Source organism: Anser brachyrhynchus (genome assembly GCF_964034855.1).
Source record: "Anser brachyrhynchus genome assembly, chromosome: 1".
NCBI lineage: Eukaryota > Metazoa > Chordata > Aves > Anseriformes > Anatidae > Anser > Anser brachyrhynchus.
The window spans coordinates 86,062,947-86,088,422 of NC_137694.1; the positions used below are offsets into that span (position 1 = coordinate 86,062,947).

At 35.4% G+C, this 25,476-nt stretch overlaps 1 protein-coding gene across 5 annotated transcripts in view; it reads right to left on the reverse strand.

Annotated features, from left to right (window-relative positions):
• Positions 1 to 25,476, reverse strand: part of LOC308187337 (uncharacterized protein) — a 424,496-nt gene that overhangs the window by 140,343 nt on the left and 258,677 nt on the right. For 2 of the 5 annotated variants that reach the window (XR_013944616.1, XR_013944617.1), the window contains 2 exons: positions 19,435 to 23,300; positions 17,138 to 19,336 (listed from right to left, as the gene is read on the reverse strand). The exons of the other annotated variants lie outside the window; for them this stretch is intronic. The gene's annotated coding sequence lies outside the window, so the exon portion shown is untranslated. Of the gene's footprint in view, positions 1 to 17,137; positions 19,337 to 19,434; positions 23,301 to 25,476 lie in introns of those variants that run through there. 5 annotated transcript variants of the gene reach the window in all.

Here is a 25,476-nt window from a genome sequence, read left to right on the forward strand (position 1 = left end):
AAATGGATGTAATGATGACCCCTAATGACAGCTAAAGAGTGAGGAAGAGTACTAAACTCTTCTACCCTTTATGTCCCAAAACCTTGTATATGCATTTATGGATGACATACTGGTTAACTGTCACCTCAGATAATAAATAATCTATCTCATAGTTCCTTATCATCCCACCCAGAGGATTTCCCTCATTTTGAAATCTTCTTTCACTGCAGAATCATTGGTTCTCCCTTTCTTGTTCAGATATATAATTTATCAATAAAACCAATGGTTCCCTTTATCTCTTTGGTCCTTTTGTTCTTTATCTCACAGCACATAATCTATAATTTGTGACAAAGCAAGTATTTTTCGAAGGTTTATCTTACTTTTCTACCTTTTCAAAAAACTCCAGTTCCCTAATTCTTGACAAAAGGGTTTCTCCCAGTTAGGAAACTAAAGAATCCCTCCTGATGCCAGGGCATCAGAGTCAATATCAGCAGAAAAGGATAATAAAGATCCCACAGCTTTCATACAACAGACCTGCAGGGAGAAAAAGAACAGCTTGGGAAGAGGTCTCCCAGCGAAGCCAGAGAGCATTATATAAGTTATATGAGGGGCCGCAAGAGGCCCCCCTTTCTAAATCTACCTACCCATGTCTTATTCATGTCTACCTGTCCTACCATATAATAGGTCTGGCCACATTCTCAGTCCAAGAAAAGGGGGAGAAGATGAAAGGGAAGACTGGAATTGTTCGTGGTAGGTATCTTTCCATTCTAATTCAAGAAATTGAATGGGAACAATACAAAATATTAACTTTTATGGTAAAATTCGAAATAGCTGTGGGGTATGCAGCAAGTTGCAATACCAGGGCTGGAAGTATTGGAAGTATTTTAAAGCATCTGCTAGAAACGGAAGAAATAAAATGTTAGCACTTAAACTGTTTCCTTCAAACTCTACTGCCCTATCATTACTGTTTTGTAGCCCTTAAGCTAGTTTGCAGTCTATGATTTTTTAATTATTATTTTTTTAACTCAGTTATTTAGAAATAGCTGTTAGTTCATAAATAGTCAGCAACTTAAACCAAATGCAAGAAGGATTTTGAAGTTACCATTAAAATAATGTATTTAGTATTTAAGGCCTATATCGAAAGATTTCTTTATTCTTCTCTCTTTTAGAAATTATTCTGATATGTGCAATTAATTTCTATTGGAAACCTACGTACAACAACACAGAATCTCTGTACTAGCAGGGATTTATAAAAATGAAGCACAACTCTACCATAAAGGGTTTTTTTTCTCTCCAAGCTATGAGCAGGTTATAGTAAAGCTCTCTTTTTATGTCACTGAATAATAATTCCAACTTGTAAATAGTGTCACTTTCACTGTGGAGCTAGCAAGAATAATTCCAAAAACAAATCTTTTTGACTTTTAGATTCTTATGCCCATTTAACTAGAAAATCCCTGCACCCTTATTACTACAGAACACTAAATACTTTTGAAAATCATTCACAAACCTGGAGGACAAAAAGCTTGCAAATGAACAGTTGTTCAAACCTACCAACCAAAATGAAATTATTATAATGTCCCAATCCTGAAAGCTGATAGGCACGTGCTTAATGAAAGATTTGCATTTGTTTGCTGGCCTGAATTTGACTCAGACTATTTTGTTCATCTTCCACTTCTTCTTACATGAGATTTATAAGGATAAAATGAAAGGGTATTAAATACTGACATTTCTTTCTGTGGAGGTCTGAGATCCATTTTAAAACATCCGGAGTACCGTCATTATGAGTGAAGTATTTGTTTCTGTTCTTGGTCAGTTATGAAGGACTGCCTCCCTGAAGTCAGTAATGCAAGTAGTGCTGAAACCCCACCACTGTAAGAAGTATTTCAGCAGTTTTGCTCCAAATGATTGAGCATTTTTATCTGAAGGAGGTGAACTTTTAAATGCAGAAAATGATGCATTGTATCTGTAAAGAGATCTATTAAAACTAAACAACTAAATTCAAAGCTTACCATCTGTGCTAGACACACACACACACTATTATTATTATATAGGATGCTTTGTCTATTCATGAATATTCTGTATATTTATTGGAAGCAATATAATTTTTCTTCTAAATTTACAAAAACATCTGGATACTTATGATGTGAGGCATCTTATAATTATCTATCAAAACTCTTTGAGATTACTCTAGTAGGAAGATACTTACACTGAGCATAGCTGACAAATATATATTCTTTTTAATGTGATAGTGCACTCCATTAACATGCCAGAAGTAAATGAATCATAGGTTATGCTATTGAAGAAAAAACAGAAATGGATAGATCATATATGCCTCAAAGCTACCATATTTTAAAACGGGAAAAAAACAACAACCAAACAAAAAACCCTAATGACATAGTAAAAACAGACTATGATAGATAAAGAATAATCTTATTGTGGAAATATGCTGAAAGTAGTTGAACAAAGACAACTATTCACCATTTTTCTGTCATGCACTCCAGAACCACCATAATGCCATGCTAAGAACAAAAGAAAAAAGGAAAAAAAAAAAAAAAAAGCAGATAAAAATCCTTTGGAAATGCATTTAATTTCAAAAAGGAAATATAAACAAACACCAAGGGTAGTAAAGGCAACAAAATTTGATATCCATAGTGACAGCTGGTTAAAAGACTGCTAAAAAATGGGTTGAGCAAAGAAGGCTTTTAAAACGGAAATTATAAACTGCAGCCTCAATTCATATGGTTTAGCAGTTTATTTTAAGTTTGGCATTCATTTATGAAAACTCCTGAATCAAGTTCTCTCTGAGGATAATATATATGAACAGAAAGAAACTGTGATTAGTCAAATAGTTATTCCTGAAAGGAAGCAAAACAAGTGCTGAAATAACACAGTAAGAAGATTGTAAAAGAAATAATAGTGAATTTTTAAAATATGTTAAGGCCAAGTTCAGCAAAAAATCCTTATGCTATGCTTGGAATTATCCACAATCAAAATGTGGCTGAATTGCTCCCCTTAACCTGAAAAACGACTTTGTATTTAAGAAAAAAAGTTCAAGCTAGAGAAAAATCTAAAACAAATAGTACCTGAATAGTAATAAATTGTGAATAAGACTGTCTCTTATGTTAGAAAAACTCTACAGAGCTGTGGAGGAATAAAGAAGCTGTATTTCTAATAAGGATAAACCTTTTTAAGAAAAAATGATGGTTGAGAAAATACAGGAAAACTGTTTCCCTCCCCCATGCTCCTCAAAAAGCCAAGCTAACAAAATAAATCCTCATAAAGTATAATACTTTACTTAATAATAATAAGGCTTGTTTACACACCAGGAAAGAGAACATAGCTCATATCTCAGGTATGACAGATTCCCTAGTACACATTCCTGTATTTCCTGCTCATCCTCTAAATGCAGCAGCTTTGTTGGGGACAATAGCATTAGGAAACTTTGCTAGCTCTAGCAAAACTTGACAAAAATATGAGTGGTTTCAAATAAGGCAGACAACAAATAAATTCCTCAGGCGAGCAAAAAGTAGATGCCAGGATTATCCAGTTAAAGTTTTGGGACATCTTTATGGTACATTGCAAATTAAAGTGTCACTTCAGAAGCCCTGTTTCCTTAGGCTTTTTGTTGTGTCATAAGACAAACGGAGAAAAAAAAATAAATAATAGTGACAGGATATAAATGACAAATCACTGGCCAGCCAGGAGAAAGTATTTTTTTTCTCCAGAATTCCAGAAATACATGGTTTAAAATAATTTATTTAGGGCATTCTTATTAAAAATGCCCTCTTCTGACTAAGAATCAGAATCTGCATACCCATGTTGGCCAGGTGGGCAGAGTATTCAACCAGAGAGGTGACCACCTGAGAGTGTACTAACAGGAGTTACAAATACACGACGACTACGCAAAGAGCCACATGCATGGTTGGTGATTTATGATCAGATAGCATCAGATATAGAAATGTATGACATATGAGATGACTAGTCATTCCTTTCACCACATCCTTAACACTAATTCATATATTGCAGACTATTCTTAGCCGAATGTCAGGTGTGTGGTTAAATGTAACCAGCAAACATGAGAATAGATCATGTACACAGCTACCACAGAATAAATTCATAGTAATAATATGCCTTTGCCGAATAGCTCTCCCCAAGAAGATTGCTCTTGTCACTTTCCCCTCCTCAGAAATATTATTCCAGAGGGATTCGACAGATTTTAACACGGAGCAAAATAGAAAACGCTATGAAACCCTGTAGAATTTCAAAATGAAAGAGAGCCTTTCTGAATTTTTCCTTTTTGATCACCCTATTACGTGTTATAGATGATGTGTTTTTCCTCTGTTAAACTTTGTGGTACACTGGCAGATCACACACAGAGGCAGGGAGCTTTGTGCGAGGAGCACAGTGCTGCTGCCCTGCACCCAGTGCTGAGGTCACCCTCGGCCTTGGCTGAAGCAGCACTCCTGAAAACTTGGCTGCTAAGAGCTCCAGGCTGCTCACTGTGGTAAAATCATGATTTAAGACCCTCTGGAACTAATGCTGAGTAACACCAAGTGGCCACAGAACAGGTCCCCAGCACTCTCCTTTCCATCAGCTGGGGGAAAGCAGAGGGAATAACCCCCCAGGCTCAGCAACACCCACCTCTGGGTCAGTGTGGCACTGAGCAGGGACGGGGCAATGGGGACAGGTGCACAGCAGGTATTCACGGCACTACCTTGGAAAATGGTGCATGAGGAAGCTGCCTTATCTACATGGCAAAGTGATTCCTCCTTCTTTCTCCAAGCATTTTGTCTTGGTCCCTGGGGTAGCAAAGTCAGCTTAGTCAAAGCCACAGAGTAGTCTGAATACAACCTTTGCAGAGAAACAGCACCTGTATGGCACCTGCTTTTTGCAGATCACAAAATTTCAGTGTAACTGCCTAACTCTTTTCAAACCATGGTGGTTTATGTACCCAGACAGGAGCTGTATGTCTTCATTTGAGAATTTGAACTGAAGCCATTTCATATCATGACAAAATCTGTCGTAAGCTGGGGAAAGTAAAAATCATTCAATTCATGAGCAAAGACTATTCTTTGTATAACTTAAATTAGTATTGATATACTGATCTTACATACAAGAAATTAATGTTCAGCCACCTATCAAATGATTGGATGATTATGTATATATATGTGTGTGTGAAATTTAGAAAGGATTTTTTTTTAAAAAAACAGGACAATGGTAAATGAAAATAGTGAGCAGTTGCAGGCACTTTCACATTTGTGTGAGTGGAAGGTCATTATGGCTGTAGCAGCCAAAAAGTGTGTACTGTGAGAAACTGCAGCAAGTGTGTTGCCCTGTCAGATCCCTTCACGCAGCTAAAGGTCACTGATCCCACTGTGGGAGAAAGCTGACAATTTCTATGTAAGACTGACTGACAGCACATGTGCTGTTGGACATCATGTCTGGTGTCAAAAGACCTGTAGAAAACCAAACAGCTCTAGTGCTACAATTTGGGGGCTCAGAGCAAAGAAAATCCATGCCCAATTTTCACAAAAAATGGCACCTGAAATAGTTGATTACATGTTAATAACACTAAATAACCCTTGTTATTAATCGTGCTAATACCCTTTCTGAGACAATGAACAGGGTTAGCTTCTGGTACACAGTTTAATCCTGCAGCTTGCAGTGTAACTTTTGATGGGCAAGAAAAGTATCGGGGGCTATTAGAGTGATTTACACAGGAGAACCAGAAGAGAAAGTAATAACTGTGAGTAACACAGCATCAAGAAAACTGCACTGCGCCCTACTCTACCTCACCTTTTTATGGCTTTGGGTGAAGGGATTTGATTTCACCTGTAAATACTCAAAAGAGCTTGCTCTCTCAAGCACAAGGGTCCTAATCGTGTTTCCATGTACAATAAGCTGCACAACAAGCAGCTCCACTGGCATTACGCTGTTATAAAATAGGTGTAAGAAGAAACAGATCCTAACCCTCCCATTGTCTGTCTGCACCCGGGCAGACGTGTTTCCAACTCTTGTTGTGCGTGTCGAGCAGCTTCACAAGCACAGAACTTTGTTTCTGTCCTTGAGGAATGCTGCAGAGCTCCACCAGGCTTATTCAAACAATTCCTGAGAGTGCTTAAGCAGAACTCAATTACTATTCAAGTGGAAAAATAGGTAATTGGACAACACTCATCAGTTTGGGAATAAATGATATTAGGTGCCAGATCTGAAAAGCAAACCTTTGGGTTATAATACAGAAGGGAGATTAATTTAATGAAAGACAGTCACAACATTTCCAGTACTCCTTGGTATTCACCAGGCTAGAAATAATGAAACAAAAATTTTTCACTGTATTGCAAGTAGAAGAAAGAGAGCAGACAGACATTTTCCATTTTAGACTGCTTTTGAACTAAGAAAGGACCATGGTTAGAGGTTTCTCATATTATCGTAGCCAAAATGCTTTGTCCTCATGTAACATTTGTAAAGCTGTGCCTCAGAAACAGCATTAATGTGAAGTTCTATGAGTGCAGATGGAAAACTGAAAACACTCTTCACTAATTTTATTCTAATTTAAATTCATCTTTAAATATAGACATTAATACAAACATATATATATGGAGTTGAACATATATCTTTTCGTAAATATACTTTTGGTGGTAACTTTTTTGTAGGTATTGTTAAAATATTTGAAAACTTCTACGACATTTTATTGCCAAAAGAAGCAACAGCAAATAAGAATTCCTAAACCATGTGTAAAAGGAAGAGACAAAATTATGAGAGAAATTTAGCCTATATTACAGTAATTTAATCCATGGTTATTAAAATGAAAAGGAATATATTACATGATTATTGTTTCTTGTAAATATACCAAAACTGAAATACTCATCAAATACCCCGAAATCTAGGATAAAGTACATGAAGTAACCTCAAGTTCACTTCTTGAAATACAGCAATAAAATATTTCAGAGGAAAGACTCAGCCAAGGTTAATGCAAAATAGAGGCAATCTGCAGAAAGTCACAGCTAATTTTGTGAATATGAGACTGAAAAAAGGCAAGAAGAATGTTGATTCATTCCATGTGCAATTACACTGGCCCCATAATCAGGTGTATTTGTATCTGCACCATTTCTTCAGAAAGAAAGCAGCTGCTGACGGAACTAATTTATATTTTAATGAATTCATAGTCATTATAATTCAGCCATGTTACCAAGACTGTACACTTTACATACATATATATTATATAACCAAACTTTATAGATATAAAAATGATGGATATCTAAAAAAATAATGTCAATTATTAGGTGAAGAAAATATAAAAGCTACATGTAATTTAAACACACACATCATACAATATTCAATTTATGTTCATAAACATATAAGGCCAAATATTTTGAACAACAACAACAACAAAATTCTGGAAAAAACAGTAAATGTGTGAATGTTGAGGATTTTAATAACATAGGATTTGGGTTTCAAAATAGTGCAGACCCTTTTTTTCCTGTTGCTGAAGTTGTTACTCTTTGTATGGAATAGTGAAATATTCATTGTCTACACCAAGCTTGGATATGACTTTGGAGTCTAATGATTTGGACGTGTACCTAGGATGAAGGAAAGTGGGGTTCCAGTTCCTGCACTAATGAATGTTCGTGCTCTATATTCAACAATAATTATACAAAATGCATAAATATTCATTGGCGCTGCGACTCTCTCCCCTTGCAGATGAGCATGCTCATCCTCAGGTGAAAGCCATGCTCAGTCTTTTTTTCAGCATGTTATTTGACCTCACAGTTTCTCTAGGGACCAAGTTTAAGAGGTCACTGCTTTGGCCACTCTTCAGCTTACTTGTCATTTAAACTGGGCCTTTGCAAAAGAGAAAATGTACATGGATTTACGTGCACGCTTTTCTTTAATATGTCTTTAATTTTCCCATCCTAAAAGAATACTGTATTTCCATTATCCTGTCAGTGTCATCCTGAGGACTTCAGGGATTTTCTAGTGTCCCATACAGTCCCTACGGTACTTGGGACATTTTAAGACGTGGATCAAATTATAAGAGATTATCCAACAAAAGAAAAACAAGACACATCACAGAAAACATATTCCCATGGGTAAGATGAAAAATCAGTGTTCACAAGACACTAATACATCTATTTTCATAGGAGGCAGTTCATTTTGTGAATGGCAAGAAACTTGTTCTCTTAACAAATGGAGTTAATACTGAAGTGGAAATTCCTAACTTTTCCTTATGTTTACAGACTATTTTTCCTTAAACATGTACAGAGAAAGCAAGTTTAAACTTTGCTTTTACCCTCCTAAGAACAGGGTTCTGAATAGCATGCAAACTTTAGCAGCAGGTTGGTAACATGGATGTAATAATCAATTACAGTGTCTCACTTTATTTTATTCTTTTGTTTTGTTTTGTGTTTTTATTCAGCGGTGTCACATCCCCATCCATTATATTTTTCAAAAAATGATTTGCTGACTCCAGCAAGACATGCAAAAGACCACTGTGCACACTTTGCACACTTTGTCAGGACAATTCCTGAGATGCTGCAAAGCCTGTGAAAGAAGGGATACTCCCCCTTCACAGCCACTGCATTTCAGCCTATTTTCTAACCTCCCTCCTGAGGATCCTGTGTTAGATTTGCTCCTTTAACTTATATCTACTAGGTCCGCTTATTTTGTTTTGTATAATTATTCCCAATCTCAGCCACCAACCATAAAGTACATGTCAGGGCCTCTCAAATTTGCTAAAATTTCTATGGCTATTTGGGAGGAGAAAATTTGAAAGAGGGATGGAGAAGGTCAACTGCAACCGTGTACTTAATATTGTTCCCATTGAAGTAAATGGCAGTTTTGTTATTGCATGTAATAAAGGCAGGATTATACTAATTATAATTTTATAATCTCCCCATTACAGCAGCACAACAGCAACTGCATTAAAACATATTACTTAACACCAGAACCCCTGCTGACAGAATCCATAAAAAAGAACTTCAGATGTTCAGAACATGAAATACATGCCATTACATTAGATCATGCAGTCTCTGTGCATTTTCAGAGCTGCTAAAATAGTTCTCAGTAGGTAAAATTCACCTTTTTTCATATTTTAATCTCATAAAATCACACATCTCAAGCTTATTCTACAATATACTGAGTGGAATGTCTATATTGATTTTTTTTTCCTTCCCAATGCAGAAATTTCAGTTAATAAGGAATGACAGAGCTCAGCATTAATTTAGAACATGAAAATTGCAACCGTGTGGATAAACAGACCACTGGAAAGCTTAGTTTTCTAACCTGTTACTGCTTATTCTAATATTTGTAAAAAAAGTAGTTCCCGGCTATTTCACCCCATGACAGCACATAAATAAATAAGTACAAGTATTATCATTGCATTTAAAAAACCATAGTTCCTCCAGGTGTAGTTTTAGTATTGGTCATCCACATGGGGGCCCTTATTGCCCTTTCAAAGTATTGCAGAGATGCCCTTTCTCAATTGTATATTTCAGGAGCTACATTTTCTGCTGGATCAATTTCCCTGAAGTGAACAAAGCTAACTCAGCAGAAAATTTGACGGTCAGGTTCTAAGCACCTATGTGTCCAGGCAGGGAACTAGGTCAATATTACAACTCATGTGGAAGAAAGGAAGAAAGAGAGAGAGAAAGAGAGAGAGAGAGAGAGAGAGAGGGAGAGAGAGAAAGAGAGAAAGAGAGAAAGAAAAAGAAAGAAAGAAAGAAAGAAAGAGAAAGAAAGAAAGAAAGAAAGAAAGAAAGAAAGAAAGAAAGAAAGAAAGAAAGAAAGAAAGAAAGAAAGAAAGAAAGAAAGAAAGAAAAAGAAAGAAAGAAAGAAAGAAAGAAAGAAAGAAAGAAAGAAAGAAAGAAAGAAAGAAAGAGAAAGAAAGAAAGAGAAAGAAAGAAAGAAAGAAAGAAAGAAAGAAAGAAAGAAAGAAAGAAAGAAAGAAAGAAAGAAAGAAAGAAAGAAAGAAAGAAAGAAAGAAAGAAAGAAAGAAAGAAAGAAAGAAAGAAAGAAAGAAAGAAAGAAAGAAAAGAAAGAAAGAAAGAAAGAAAGAAAAAAGAGGAAGGAAGGAAGGAAGGAAGGAAGGAAGAAATGAAAGAAGGAAGGAGTAGTCCACAAATCCCATTTAATTATTTCAGCTTTCAAACTGATGCCATATGTAGAACAGCAGAACAGCTCTTCCAGCTTTTTATTTATTTATTTATTTATTTATTTTAATCCAAAAAGACACTGTAGATTATTAAAAGAGGGACCAGTAATCACCTGCAATTTCACTTCCATAGCAATAGTAACTTTTAGATCTTCCTTGCTAGCATGGATTTATGATTTTTTTTTTTTTTTTTTAGAATAACAAGTTTTAGAGATACTAGTTACAAATAAAGCAAATAATTTGCTTTACACTTGACTTGTAGGTAACCACTTTTAAAATATTTCTTCTTGCTTCCCTCCAAACAGCTAAATTTCTTTGCTGGATTTCTACCTTCACTTTTGCTGTACTTTTCTGTTGATGAAGAATTGTGTATTCACATGCTATTCACATGTATTCGCCCATATAAAAAGAATCCACATGCACTCACAATTATACTTTGATTCACAAATCCAGAAGTTTCGATTAGTTGTGTAGAGGTATGTACATCTTATGTGTATCTTCAAATAGACAATGATGCACCGATGATGAGATGAATTTTGAGGCACCTTATTTCAATGATGTCTCATAAAGAGAAAAGCTAAGCAGAACTGAGTATGCTAAATAATGAGATGAGATTTTTAATGTCATATCATATCAATATTCATATTAACTTATCATCTTGAAGGATCCTTAAAACCATACACACATAAAAAAAGTCAGTCTCATTAAATAGTCTTTATTTCTGCACTACAGCTTTCTGCAGTATTGTTTCCAGCTGTCAAATGGATACTTACTTGAGCTACACAGGTGGCTGGGCTTCCTCAACTGAAGACAAAAATCTAACTGGCAAAGCAATTTTTCTGTTTTTGCTCATGTACATGCATATTACATATGCGTTATTACCAGAAGGGAGGATGCCCAGGAGCCATCCTGGGGAGCTGGGCCGGGACTGGCAGGGCCATGCAGTGGGGTCATGTACCTTCCTGGCCACGTAGGAGATTAGGCAGATTTCTGCAGGGCTCTGGCAAACCACACAGCTGGCAACCTACAGCTGGCAGCCAGGGCAGACTGCCTGAGAAGCTCCTAAAACCCCACTGTTGAACATCTAACTACGTCACCCATTTCACCCCTTGCACAGGCTCATGTGCACATGAAGGGGGCAGCAAGTCAGTCTGGCTTCATAACGCAACAGAAAAATGCAAACCGTTTGCTTGGCTGGGGGGTCCTGCCATCCAGGAGGTGGGCACAGGCCAGCAATGGCCAGGGGTAACTGGCTGCTGGCTTGGCCACTACTTTCTCTCTTCTGAAATACATTTTTGTGCAGCTTATTTGCTGGCCAAGGAGAAATTTCAACTGTAAGTTTGCAGTTTCTGTTTTTTTTAGCTTATTTTAATTTAGTGGAAAAAGTGAAAATTACTAACAGTGGTTGTAAAGGAAGCATATGCTTAATTGGAAAAGAAATAAAATGCATAATTCTATCACCATGCCTGAGATTCACCAAATGTTTCAAATTCCCTTTTGTAACATGCAAAATGTTAAACTCGTACCCTACACGTCAGTTTAAATACTGCAATGTTTAAATACCATATTTTCATATTTATACCTTAGCACAAACCAATGGGATACATTTTGCAATGCAAAGCCCATACAAGAAAGCAAAAAAGAGTGTTGTTGAATCAGAGGATGTTTTTTCCTGTTTATTTTACAAAATGAATACAGTTGATAATGAAACTTTAATGATGAAAGGGGCACTTAGAAATTGAACAGCCATATTTTTTTCCTGGTAAAATATGAACCCTACAATAAGTGCTCCTGGAAAGCTGCAGCTGCTTAGGAACCCTGTAACACCCCATGAACGTAAAGCCAAGTGACATCTTCCTCTCATTGCCAAAACATGCAAATCTCTATACTTTAGCACTGACAAATCTGTTCATTGCTAATGGCACAAAAAGAGCTGCAAGAGGATGGGCTGAGAGAACATCTTCAGCACTGCTTTCAGGTGAGTGTCTGAAGGAAGCAGATTGCTGTGTGATAGAGGTTACCCTGCACTTGGAATTAAAAGGTGAGTGAGGTCTTTGGGAAAGCTGTGCATTTAGATAAGAGGAGAAGCTGGCGAGGCAGCCCTGTGGGATTGCTGCTACTGGAATTAGTCCAGCCAGACTTTAAATCCCCTCCCTAAAGAATTTACTTAGCAATAATCTCATAAATTCTGCCACACTACAATAAAAGTAAATTGGTGTCTTGCTACAGCTCCCCAACAATCAAAGTCAGTCTCTCTCTCAGACTGGATCTTATAAAAACACTTCCATGCTCAGAGTCAGGCACATGCAGAAGTCTTCTTAAATAACTGTATCCAGGAATTTTTTGATGAAACATTCTCGAAGTACCATGCAGGAGTAAGAGAAAGAGTTGGCAAAGCAAATAGCCCTGTGGCTTGGTCATGTTTTTGAGACTGGAAGATGAAGTTTCAGTTCTCATGCATAGTCTGAAACAAAAGGTCTTGGGCTTCAGTCCCTGCCATGTCTCGTAATATTTGTGTCACAGGGACCTTGGCTGTTCCAGAACAACACCTACTTTTTTTGCTGGTTTGTGACAATTTTTGTTGAAAGAGCATTGATTTTTCCTTGGCTTGGAAAGGTGAAATCCACAATTTAAAAAAATAAAATGAAAAAATCAGAAGATACAAACAAATTTCACACAACATTATTACTTAATTTAATGGGACTTCGGGGAAGGCCTAAGCTTAAATAAACAAGTAGATATTTGAGGAAAAAAAATGCAGTCCTAATTATCTGTCCTGAAAATATTATCTATGGCTGCAATCAATGTGCCACTCCTGTGTGTATCGCTTTCTGGATGATTTCTGTTTGCTTGTCCAATTATAATTGACTTGTGTACTGATATTTAAGATGCATTATGAACATCTGTTGATATTTATATGTTTAATTCTTTAACGTATCAAATGAATTTTTGAAAGAGGACTACTGTAAATAGAAAAGTTATTTTAAATACTTCTTGTTATCCATCATCTTTCCCTGTGACTCTCAGTGTGTTTTTGTACTGGGCTTTAAACCTAAAACATTTAAGTTTTGAAAGGCAAATTTATGTGCATTCATAATGCTAAGCAATGCATAATTAGATAAAAAAATGAAACAGATAAAACTTCTATTTTCTCTGTCATCACTGATATTTATAGCTAGCACATAGAATTTAATATGGATCATTACTTTCTCAGGATTTTACACATTAGCTACACTTATGGCATTACCCCAGTACTTCGTGATTGTTCAGATGTAAAATATTTTTGAGTTGTACATATTAGATGAATTCTGTTCACCACATTTGCCTTATCTTAATAGAAAAAGACAAAGTCTTACATCACTGTAACGATGTGTTAATTTCTGTGTTGTACTTATCTGTCTTTCAGAAGTTTCTAATACTAGCCATGGCACATCATTTTTATTGAGAGCCAACCATCCCTAGTCTGTAAACATCTGCAAACTATTTTTAGATCTTAAAGAAACAGGACATTTATGTGTATTGCTTTATAAAATTTCATGCAACCACTTATTTAAAACCAAGCACTCAATATGAACATAAAAGATTATTGGCCTGCTCAACACCAAGTGACAACATTTGAAAACAATCACAAAATAAACTATATTTCAATATAGGAAGAGTCCATGACTTTTATGACACTTTAAATATTTATTTTCTTTTTTATGCAAGTTCAGGCTAGAATTTTCCTCTGACTGCAGGAAATATTCTTTATTCCAATAAATATTTCAAAAATTCAAGAAACCAAACTTACCCAAACGGCAAATTATTTAAACACATCATTTTAAAATAATAATCAATTTAAATTAGGTAAAACAAGATGCTCTATTTTTCAGATGTCATCTTTGATGAATATCATCATTACGACTGTAATCTTTCAGAGATTTGTACCCATCACTTAATACTGTGAGTATGAAGTATATTACCAAAATCAATGAAAATATTGGCAATGATTGCTAAAAGACCGGCATATATATTTTTGAGACCAAAATAAAATCACAGGAATGTAGCAGAATTGCTATACTCATAAAAATACAAACACCAAATAAATATAATAACATGAAATCTTACAATTTAAATATATCTTTCAATGTGTTTCTTTGGTACAAGGTTATAATTTCTAACCCATCATTGGAGATGCAAAAAAAATGTCTATGTAACTTCGCTGAGTAACCAGGGATTCTTCTTTCTTTAAAGGTTCATTCAAAATGAAGATTCCATCTTTGGCAGAAGCCCTCAAAGTTTTATATGAATTATGCAATGCAGTGACAAGTTTTATTGCTTCTTAGCTATAACTGGTTATTTTTTATAATATGGAAAGTTGTGGAAGAACAGGTTGCAGAAATCTTTCTACGTGATACAGTCTCCAAAATAGTATATAAAGAAAAAAAAAAAAAAAAAAAGAAGAGAGAAAGACTGAGAGAGAATAAAAGCCCTGAACTCTTTCAGGCTTAATGATGTATGTGCTACACTTAGGGGTTTTCTTTAACAAGTTTTCTTTTCAGTATGTGGCATTGAATAATACTTAACACTGTTTAAAAGCCTAGGCAGTGTGAAAACTGTTGAAAGAAGCTAACACACAAAACTAACTAAACTGGTAAGGCTGTGATGATTTAAACTATCATTAGAGAAGAAGAAAAACTCTTCTTAAAAGCATGCTTTGTGAATACTGTACATTCTTTGCAGAATACCTCATTCTTTTTATCTGAGAAATGTGACAGAACTTACATGCATCTTATGCTGTCAGGCCTGCCTATAATAAAAATATTTAACTTGCACTAACATATAGTATTCCTGATATTGATAGAAAGAGGTTTATGTTTTGCACATATGTTGGCTTTGATGGTACACGCTATACAGGATGTGATATGGATGGTGCTGGCTCAGTGACCAGCCCATCCTCCCGAGCCAGCAAGTGTCCCAGAACAGCCGATGCATCTCCAGTGTTCTCAGCTGCATGGGAGCTCTGCTCTTGTGGGCCGTGGTCTTCAGGTAATACTGTGAAAAACCTCCAAAATAGTGCTCAGGCTGATACAGTACATATCTTGCACCACCTCAGCACCACCACTGTTACCTACCTACAGACTGGAAGTCAGAAAGTCTTAACCTTGGTCTCTTGAGTTTCAGGGGAAGTCCTCAACTATTCAGAGGATTTAAAGATCACATATCACTTTTTCTTATTCAGGATATGATTACATATGTCTTTCTTGAAATATCATCAATAATTATGTTCTGCCTCCCTAAAAAAGCTATCTGTATACCCCCATCTTCATCTGTCTTTTTGCATTCTACTTTATTTTATTGGTGGTTGAATGATCTTCTATAAAAGATTAAAAATATGACTTAAAATCTCTTATAAAATGCTATATAAACATCAACGATGACTGGGTTGTATTGTTGTGAATACTGTTTCTTAAAACAAAACAAAAATGCATGCGGGCTGTTAATATTAGATGTTAGCAACTCTACCATGCTGTGTATGTATAGCAGTGATAGAAATTAAAAAGCAGATACCCTCCCACGATGAAATTCCCCCCAACTTACTTCAAGATTACATGGTTGATGAAAGTACAGCAAGTTCTAATTTCTAGTGGGAATAATGACTTGTAGCAGCAATAATTTAAGGAATAATGTACCCCAACTGTACTTAATAAGGCTATAATTCCATCAAAGGCTTCTGGGGACATCATAAACCATGAGAGTGAAACTCAAGTGGTGTCCTCATGTCACCAGAAGGCTGAGATGGAATTACAGTCTTAATTTATATTCATTTTGAAGGAGCCTTATTTAATATTGCACATCGATCGTGATTAATGCCTTTAGAACTGCCAAAAACTATTAGCTGTGTTCATGGCCTTTTGAAGCCACCAAAAGTCAATTATGCCACTGACTAGTGATTCTCAGAAATTCTTTTTCTTAAGAGCTATGGTTCAGCCAGCACGAACTTATGTAACTATGCTAAAGTTAACATCAATGTGGTCATACATTTTTACTATTTTTCTCCCTTTCCTTCATATTGAGTGGAACAGGAAATTTTTCTTCTGTCTAAGTGCATAGATCTTTATTTATAGAAGTTCATTGCAAATTAAGAGGAAAATTAATTGCAAGCATTTGGTTAACCTAATCATTGAACATCACTGTGAATATGGTTTTATTTAAGAATTTTTCTGTTAAATGCCAATAATTTGTCCATATCATATGTGAGTTAACTGTACGGGAAAAACCTTTATTAACAGAAGGGAATTCTTTTAGGTGAAAGACTGTAGGTAATCTGTTATGTGGAATAGCCCAGAGACCCGACCCCACAGACAAAAGAGTTTTGGCATGGAAAAAAAGTGTGGTGAAATCTAGTTCTTAAATTAGTCATGGATCAAAATTACTAAAGGCAAAATAATGCTCAGATAATCTTCTGGTTTCTCAAAGAGTTATCTATTCCTCTCCTACACTAAAGAGTAGGATTCATTTATGGATATAAGAACATAATAAATTAGAAATTTGTTATTTGGTCAGACCAGTGGTCCCCCTAGCCCAGTACTCACTCTTCAACAAAGGAGAAAACTAATTTGAGTTATCCAAAAAAATGCAAGTCTGACCAATTTTTTGTGGAGTTTAGAGAGGACATCTCTCCATATTTCCTTTAGTATCCATTCATGGCCATATTGCCCTTTAATTTTCAAATAAGTTTTTGGACTTGATGATACTGTCTGCCTCCACAGCCTTGTAGGGCAGAAACTCATGGTCTCATTGTTTAAAGGACTGCTATTGAAAAATTGGCTTCAAAGTGATCTCCTGTTGATTTCTGAATATTCTTGCTTGCCTAAACATAGGGATTTAGTATCATTGGGATGTCTTATGGTATACTATCCTGCCTGAAGCTGCCTCTCCTGAAGGGTTCCCATAGACCCTATGTGGATATTTGCTAGCCTCTTGTGGATTTCTTTGATATTTTAAGGTATCTAATATGGGAAGAGATGCCTGTATTTAGGAAATAGCATTGAGCCAAAAAGTTTACATATGTCAGAGAACCTGCCATAAAACGTGTTTTCTTGGATATGACATGGTGTCAATTTCTGAAATTCCTAGTGCTGAGTAGCTTACTTGATTTACACTTTTTGAACAGAAAATATATTGTCAGGGCAATCTCAGTTCCTCTTTATGACAATATGTACCAAGTAGAGGATTTATATTTGTAATTTGTTAAGATACAGCTAGAAATAAATCAGATATAACTCCTTTGGAAAGTATTCTAGCCAGATTCTAAGATGATGGTAGTGCAAATTGGCTTTTAAAGTCAAAAACATGACAACCTAGTACTCAGTTACATGGCTTTTTTGAGCAAGAAAAATATATATCCTACACCCCAAACCAAAAAGTAACATCAAAATATAATGAAAAATAAGATGCAGCGATGTCTGCTTCAAATGTAGCAATTCCATTAGGCTTCTCGAAGAAGATGGCCAGGAAGCTATTCAAAAGACTGCCTTCAAAAGACATCCAGTCTATACCAACTGCAATATCTTTGTAAAGACCAACAAGCCAATCTAATGACAGGTTTTAACATGATATGTGGAGATAATATCCCTTGGCATGTGATGTTTGGATGCTGAGTGTTTAAAAGCCTTCAAAGAGTGTTGGAACAAGTGAAAGGAATTAAAATCCAATCAAGTTACTTAAAACAAAGCAACTTTGAGACAGTCTCAGACTAAACAACCTTTGAAGGCTGAGGAAAGTACTCTCAGGTTTGATGCTAAAGGGGTGTCTTGATCTCACTCTTTCCTAGGCATTTGGTATTGGATAAAGTCATACAAACTGTTGGTCCAAAACATTCCAGCAGAGCTGCTCTTAGCCTACACTTTCTCCCACCTAAAGCAAAATCCTGGTTTTGCTTCCAGAGACAAATCTCAATTTTTTCAGTTTCCACATGTAACATTTCCAATAAATGACAAATTGCTTGTATGTTTAATCTTTCTGTGGAGTTTAGTACCTCTCTTTACGTTCCCAGTGCTCCTTTACTACCTGTTCATACATAACCTGTACATCTCTGTATCTTGCTTCTCTGAAAAATTCATCATATTAATCAAAAATAGTCCGTGCCAAAAATAAGGCTGCCTTCTGAATATTTTTCTTCTTATTAGCATCCAGTGCTTTGAGAGAAACAGTGCTTGAACTTGCCCAGGTTGCCTTCCTTGTTTACAGAGTTTCGGCACTAGAGGAGCTTTTAAGTGCTCCAATCCACAACTCCGGATATTTGAAAAGAAAAAGAAATCTCCTTATAGGCTTGATACCATGTGGTCTTAAGCAGTACTTCAAGAAGAGACATCCTTGAAAGTTTTCTACTTCATTCTGTACTTCTGTTCCTATCACTATTAAATAACAAAAAAAGTATTTTTACAAACATTTCTAGATGTCCTTCCTCAGAAATGAAGGCAGGTAAACATAGCGTGGTGGATGCATAGGTACAATCAATAATAACTGTATCTACCCAAAATAAGTGTTTCGTTATTCAGTTAGTTTGCATGTGCAACGTTTTCATGATCAATGGATGAAAGCTACTGAAAAATAGAGACGAGTTCAGGAATTCTGAAATGTATACAAAACTGTATGTTATATTCAACTGGATATCTGGACATAAGGAGAAACTTTTTTCTGCGTGAGTACAGTAAAGCATTGAAGCACATTGCCCTGAGACAAATGTGCAGGTTGTGCAGGCACCTTCTCTGGAGGTTTTCAAGATCTGAGTAGATTAAGCCCCGGGCAACCTGGACTGACCTCGAAGCTGATCCATCAGAAGAATGAGATTGGACTAGAGACTTCCTAGTGTCCCTTTATCCTATGATAGCATGTTTGCATGCCTGACGTTTCTATATGAAATTCTGTAATATGTCAGTGGTTTCTGCAAATAAATAAATGGAAATCGGCAAACAATTTCAAAATGCTATTACCCAATGATCATTAGACGTAAGTTTTTTCTTCGCTGAGAACAAAATAGGGAGTGACTGGTATGTTGTTGCAGAATTGAACTCCATTTACCTCGATATTGCTTCTGCCAACAATCAATTTATATTAGCTTCTCTGCTGTACCTCAAAATCAGTGACAAAGAAGTTTGTTAAGAAGTTGCATTTTCTTCTGGAATGATTTTTAAAATGTTTTCCATTTTTGAAATGTTATTCCTAATAAAAATAAAAGAGAAAAGAAGGTGAAAAGGCAAAAGAGAAAGAAGGTGAAAATTAAATTGAAATACTACATTTGTTGATATCATTTTACTGACCTGTTAACTATGAATTAACAGCTAATTAACTTGGAAAAAAAAAGATGCCAGATGAAAAGATCCAGAAAAATAATAGGATGTTGTTCATGTACATTGATGAATCTTCTGTTTAGTTTTCCGATTTTGGGTTCTGCAATGTTTGTCTGCGAAGCTTGATGTGTTTTGAATGATTCTTCTCAAAATAGTAAATATATAAACCATTTTGAATTTTGTCAGCCATAATCCCTTTCAAATACTTCCATTCATTCTATAAGAATATTGACAAGGTTAAATTAATAATTCTGATTTGACTATCACATATTGATATTTTTAGCTATCACGTACTGTGGTTTAACAACCAATATCCTCATGCCAGTATAGGTAAATATTTTTCCCCCTTTATTTTACTGTGAAAATGTTTTTTTATTTCACCCTCAAGGCCTGGTAATCAATAAAAGTAACATAACAATTTCAAGTGAGAGTATTTTGGATTATATTTTTTTGTAGGATGGGGGCTTTTTTTGGCTTTTTTTTCTATGTTTAAAATTAAAAAAGAAAAAAAAAGAAGAAGAAAACACAAACTAGGAAGAAGTTGCTTTCTTTATTTAAGAAGGTTATTCTTATTGCCAACATGGACAAATTGAAGAAAAGGTATAAAACTAGCTTGCAAGTTAGTTTTGTACAGAAGGACTCTCCTTATAGTAAGAAGTCTATTTCCAGGTAAACAGGAGTCTTCTCCCCAGATAGAACGAGGCAAATCTTATAGGTCAAAACAAAGTTGTTTTAAATCAGTGGTGACTGTTGCTTCCTCCACAGAAATCCGGATATGAAATGTGTGCTATGGAAGGTACACATGAGCTGAGGAAAGAGGTCATGTATGTGTATGTGTGTATATATAAATATATAAATGTGAATACACAAAAATATATAAAATGTAATAAGAATATTTAAATATAGCTATGTATAAACACACAGGGAGGAGAGGGAGGGAGGGAGGAAAAAGCATTTCTGAATCATCTCTAGGTTCATTTTCTATCCTGAAGCCTTGCCAATGACCTTCATTACAAAAATGTAGAATGCTGTTGCATTCATTGTGATGAGAAAGATTATTAAATTCATCTGTGTTCAATTTTTGGTGCTGAGGGTTCACAAGAAAGGCAAACCATGGTGTGACAGGACATCTTTGTTATAACCTTTTTTAATAAAAATTTCAAGACTTTTAGTTAATTGACCACTGGAGAATACACAGTAAATTATTTTATACTTCCCATATATTTTAACTTAATCTAACTGAGCATAAATTGAGAAAAAATACTTTTCCTCTCTCACAGTCTGTTATTTGTCTCAAAGGGCCACCATCACAGATCTTTAAATCTCTCCAACACTTCACTGTTCTCAGGGCATCATCAGAACTTGCTCATACAAACATTGTTTTGTCTCAATTAATTAATGAATTCAATCAGCAAGAAGTACTGCTGGCATCTCCTGTACTTTGTGTAGATCACTAACTCAGCAGAACTCCAGATATTTCGTATGAAAGGATACACATCTCTTAAAGATGTGTAATCCGTCTTTAAAAATTAGAGTAGAAAACTATAAACACAATTGAATGAACAAAACTGTCATTAACATTCACAAAGATGGAGTTGTTTGCAAGGCTTAAGGTCTGATGCTTCATTTAGAAATACATGAAACTACAATTCAGAATACTGTTCTTACAACATATTAGTAGATACGAGAGTTATCATCAGGGTTAGGGATTAGCATGACAATATTCAAATGGAATCTGAAGGTCTGAGATACATGTTTTCCAGCAAAATCCACAAATTATTGAGAAATTGGTCTCTCCAGATATTTTTTTTAACAAAATGAAACAAAAAAAAAAACTTTACATTTAGAACAGCTCTGTGTTTTTCCTCAGTTGCTTTCTAGAATGTCAGTAATACCTTTTCGCAGAAGTCCCAGTACTGTAAGGAAGACTGAGGTGTTAAAAAAAGTGTTGGTATAACATATATGAAGTACAACTGATCTTTCAAATGTAGCTCTCACTACTGTCAAGCTCCTTTTTCTTTATTTCTTTTATCTTACACAAGCAGTTTCTTGTTTGTTTTTTTGTTTGTTTGTTTGTTTGTTTTTAATTGTAAGGTAAGGTGTCATGCAGTCTTTGTCTTTGATGCAGGAACCATCATTCTGAATAATTTGTATTATTCATAAATTATTCATATTATACATAAAATGTATTTATAATCATGATGATGTTGCCTTTTATTTTGTACAATTTAAAAACTCTTACTTCATGGGTGCAGATATCTAGATATTATTGCTGGCCTTTTTAAGTCTATGAAATTAAGAAATATTTTTAAAGGCGGAGTTGGATGTTAAATAAGCTACAATTTTTTTTAGTTTCATTTCTAAAAAAAAATCTAAAATTAAAAAGATCTTTTTTTTTCTTTCCAGGAATTAATTTTCAGTTAATGTTTTTATCATTTGAAAGAAAGCAAGAGTTATAGATTCGGGAAAAAATATTTCCGCCCTCTACAACTGTTTTTTTTTTATACCTTTATGGCATAAAAGGTTTATATCTGAACTCTATTAATTTCCTCTTCTTTGTTCCTGCCTTACCTTTCCCTCTCCATTATTCCCTAGTACCTCCAACTTAGAATATAAAACTCATATAATTTCACTCTAAGATTCAATGTCTAGACAGGTCTTTCCATAAAAAAGCAAATCTGCACAATTTTTCATACTAAGCTTTTCAACAGCTTCTTAATGACAGTATCACTAGGTATTAGGAAATAAACTTTAGGTAAGGTTTTCTTCAGCGACACCCCTTGAACAGAATTTTACCTAAATTTTATTTCTTCATTGCCATGCTCCATAGAAGCAACATTTCTAATCATCAGAGTCTGATTCAGGACATGCATTGAGCCCCTTTTTTTGTTGTACCATATAGTTGCAACTTTTAGGATACCAAAAAAGCTGATGTGTATGAAGTTAAGTGATAGAAAATGAAAGAGAATACCTCTTTTCCTCCACTCCATCTAGGCCCCTATTAATTATATATCAGTCTGTATTTTAAGAGCCTCATTTTTGTGTGTGTGTTTTTTTTATATATGTTTTTTTTCAATTATTAAGTAATTGATAACTTTGAGGAGCTCAATAGTTACTAACGTGGATGCATGCTAGCCAGGAAATAAAGTGATAGAGAAAGGCACGCAACAAGTGATCCTTCTGCCAATGTCCAGATTGAGCTGAAGTTCAGCATTTCCCATTCCAGAAAAATAAAATCTAAAAATAAATGTTAATGATTTATACAAACCATCCCAACCCTTACATTTGTTCAGTAAAACTCATGTCCTTGTCAGATTCATTGTTAAGAGCACTAGGTATTTGCTCAGCTGTAGAGATCTGGAGTAAGAGTTTGGGTTTAATGAAATGGCATTTTCCAATTAAACTGTTTTGCTGGAAGTTCCCCAAGGTCTGCCAAACACTATGGTTGTATATATTTTGCAGACTAGAGATTTGCAACATTTTTGCATGACAGGTTTTTGAACAAACAGGACTTGGGAGAACAAAGTTTTACATGGTGAACATTACAAAATGTCCAGTGCTTTTTCTTTCTCCCACAGGCTTTCTCACAGGCAGAGGTAATAGGAATATTAGTTATTAAATTGGCGCTGGGTTCTATTTCTCTATCATTTTCAAACAGGTTAATCAAAGCACATTTATATGACAGATAAATGTAAGGTAACTTCATTTAGAAGAAACTTCAGTACCCTTTTTTTAATAAATCATCCCTGCACTGAGAAATGTCTTTTAATCAATGTCAAGAACTGTCTCTTGGATGTTGTAAATATCTGTATTTTCTTCTTTTCTTTCTTCTTCTCCTTAAAAAAAAAAAAAAAGTAATAAGAATTCATTTATTTTTTTATGTCATTTCATTCTCTAATGTTCTGCATAATAATTAAAAATAGAAGAAGTGAGATTTTTTTTTTACAGTCATCATTCACAAAGGTTGAAAAGATAAAAGAAAATATCCTCCTGGGATTAAGAAGAGCAGAAAAACTGCTTATCACATGGTTTGTGGGCTGATACAAAGAAAGGCACCAGTATCAGGCACCTCAGTCTACATTTGACTCGTGAAAAGCAGGCAAACAAAACAAAACAAAAAAATCATCCTCAACTTCTCACTGTGTTCTGGGACTGACATTCATAGAATTACAAGTGCCTCTTCTATTTACAAGTCTACCAATGAAGAAAACCCCAGCTGCTGATGATATGAAAAAACCTTGTTAACCACAAGGACACAAAACTTTGTAACATCTGTTTGCGCTGCTCAAGACTCAAAATAAAAATAAGATTTAAGCAAGTGTTAGAGTTCACCTGTATATTAAGTGACACTGCAGTCTTTGTGTATGCTCTCAACCAGTCACAAAACAAGGCAATGTAGTGTGGCTCAGTCTTTCAGAGTTTCATGTTTGCTGGGAATGTTTTAATGTGAAGATACGTGTAACTATTCTGAAGCACTGGGAAGAGGAGGTACACTCTCACATGCAGAAGAATATTAAATTCTTTTCCCTTAATCTGGTAAATTCTGTAAAAATTCGTTATTTACGGTATTAACCATAAATACAGTGTTTCTCTGAAGCTAATATCCAGACTTGGTTTATTCTATTGTATCCCAGAAGACTATCATAGAATATTCCAGCATAAAACAACTTGGATCATAGGTTGTCACTGACTTTTAGTCACAGTTCTTCATTGATTTCAGCAGGGAGTTCTCAATAAGCATCCCCGGTATGAAATGGCCACTTGTATTAGATTTTTTAGAAAAAAATAAACAAAACACAGTTGGTAAAAATGATCAAAATGAGCATCAAGAACTTTGCTCCTTATTGTGAGCCATCAAAATAACAAAGTTATTTATCTACCCTGCACAACAGAGTAGTTGCAGCATGAAAAGACAACTTTTTTTTTTTTTTTTTAATAAACATCACTCCTCAGGAGCTAAAAGTAGACAGATTAAACCATATGAACTGGGATTACTTTCTGCAGAACCAAAAAATAAAATTGTCAGCGCCTGGTGCTTCTCCCTGCAGGAGCCATCTTGTGGAGGGAAATTATTTTCCCTATGGTGGCTTAAAAAGCAGATTTGCTCTCCTTGAATCAGAAAAATATTCACAGTATGTAAAAAGCACACAGCCCTAAGTATATCTTTTTTTCACAGTTTTAAGCAAACAAAATATAGACAGATGAGTCAGGATATAGATATATTTTTATAATATATACCCCTTTTTGTTTGTTCATTCTCTAAAGAGTTCTATGTCTGATCCCAGATTTACTGGAGGTTAATTTCAAATTCTGAGGTCAAGAAACACCCTCTATTTTTAGAAAGAAAACATGCTATGCACACTTTAGAATTTGGATATGAATGTCCCTTATCCTGCAGTGCCAAAGAGCTCATACAATATAGTTTATCACTTTTACCACTGTCCTACTTTCTGAGCAGTGTCTAATACTACAAGGATGTATTAACACACATGCAGCAAATTATTATCTGTCCCCATTTCAAAGATAACAAGGAGGATTAAAGCAGGTCTACAAGAGATTTGTGAAAGAGGATGGAGTCAGACTCGTGAAGTGTTCTCACCTCTCATGCCTCTCTAAACACTGAGCTGTGCAGTGTTTACAGCTCCTCATTCTGCTCTTCCCTGCTCTAACTCAACACTTTAGTTAGCAACACACCTGGGCGGGCTGGTGGCTCTTGCTGCGGGGCTTTACCGGAGCCTTTTCCCTCTCCACAGGGCTTGGCAGCAGTTCTTTTCTTCAACATTCAGGCATCATTGATAGGGAAATCATGTCAGCTCCAGCTGCCTTTGCTCTGGCATGCATTTGATCTGAACATCTTTCCTCTTGATCCTTCGCTTTTGCTGCTAAGTGCTTTGCTTTTGCAGTGAGCTTGTTCCAGCCCCTGTTTCCATGAGTCGTGTTGAGATCTGAGGTTGTTATTCAGCCTTTGTAGGCTGGAATCCACTCCCGTGAAAGAGCCAGCCTCATTGTCTA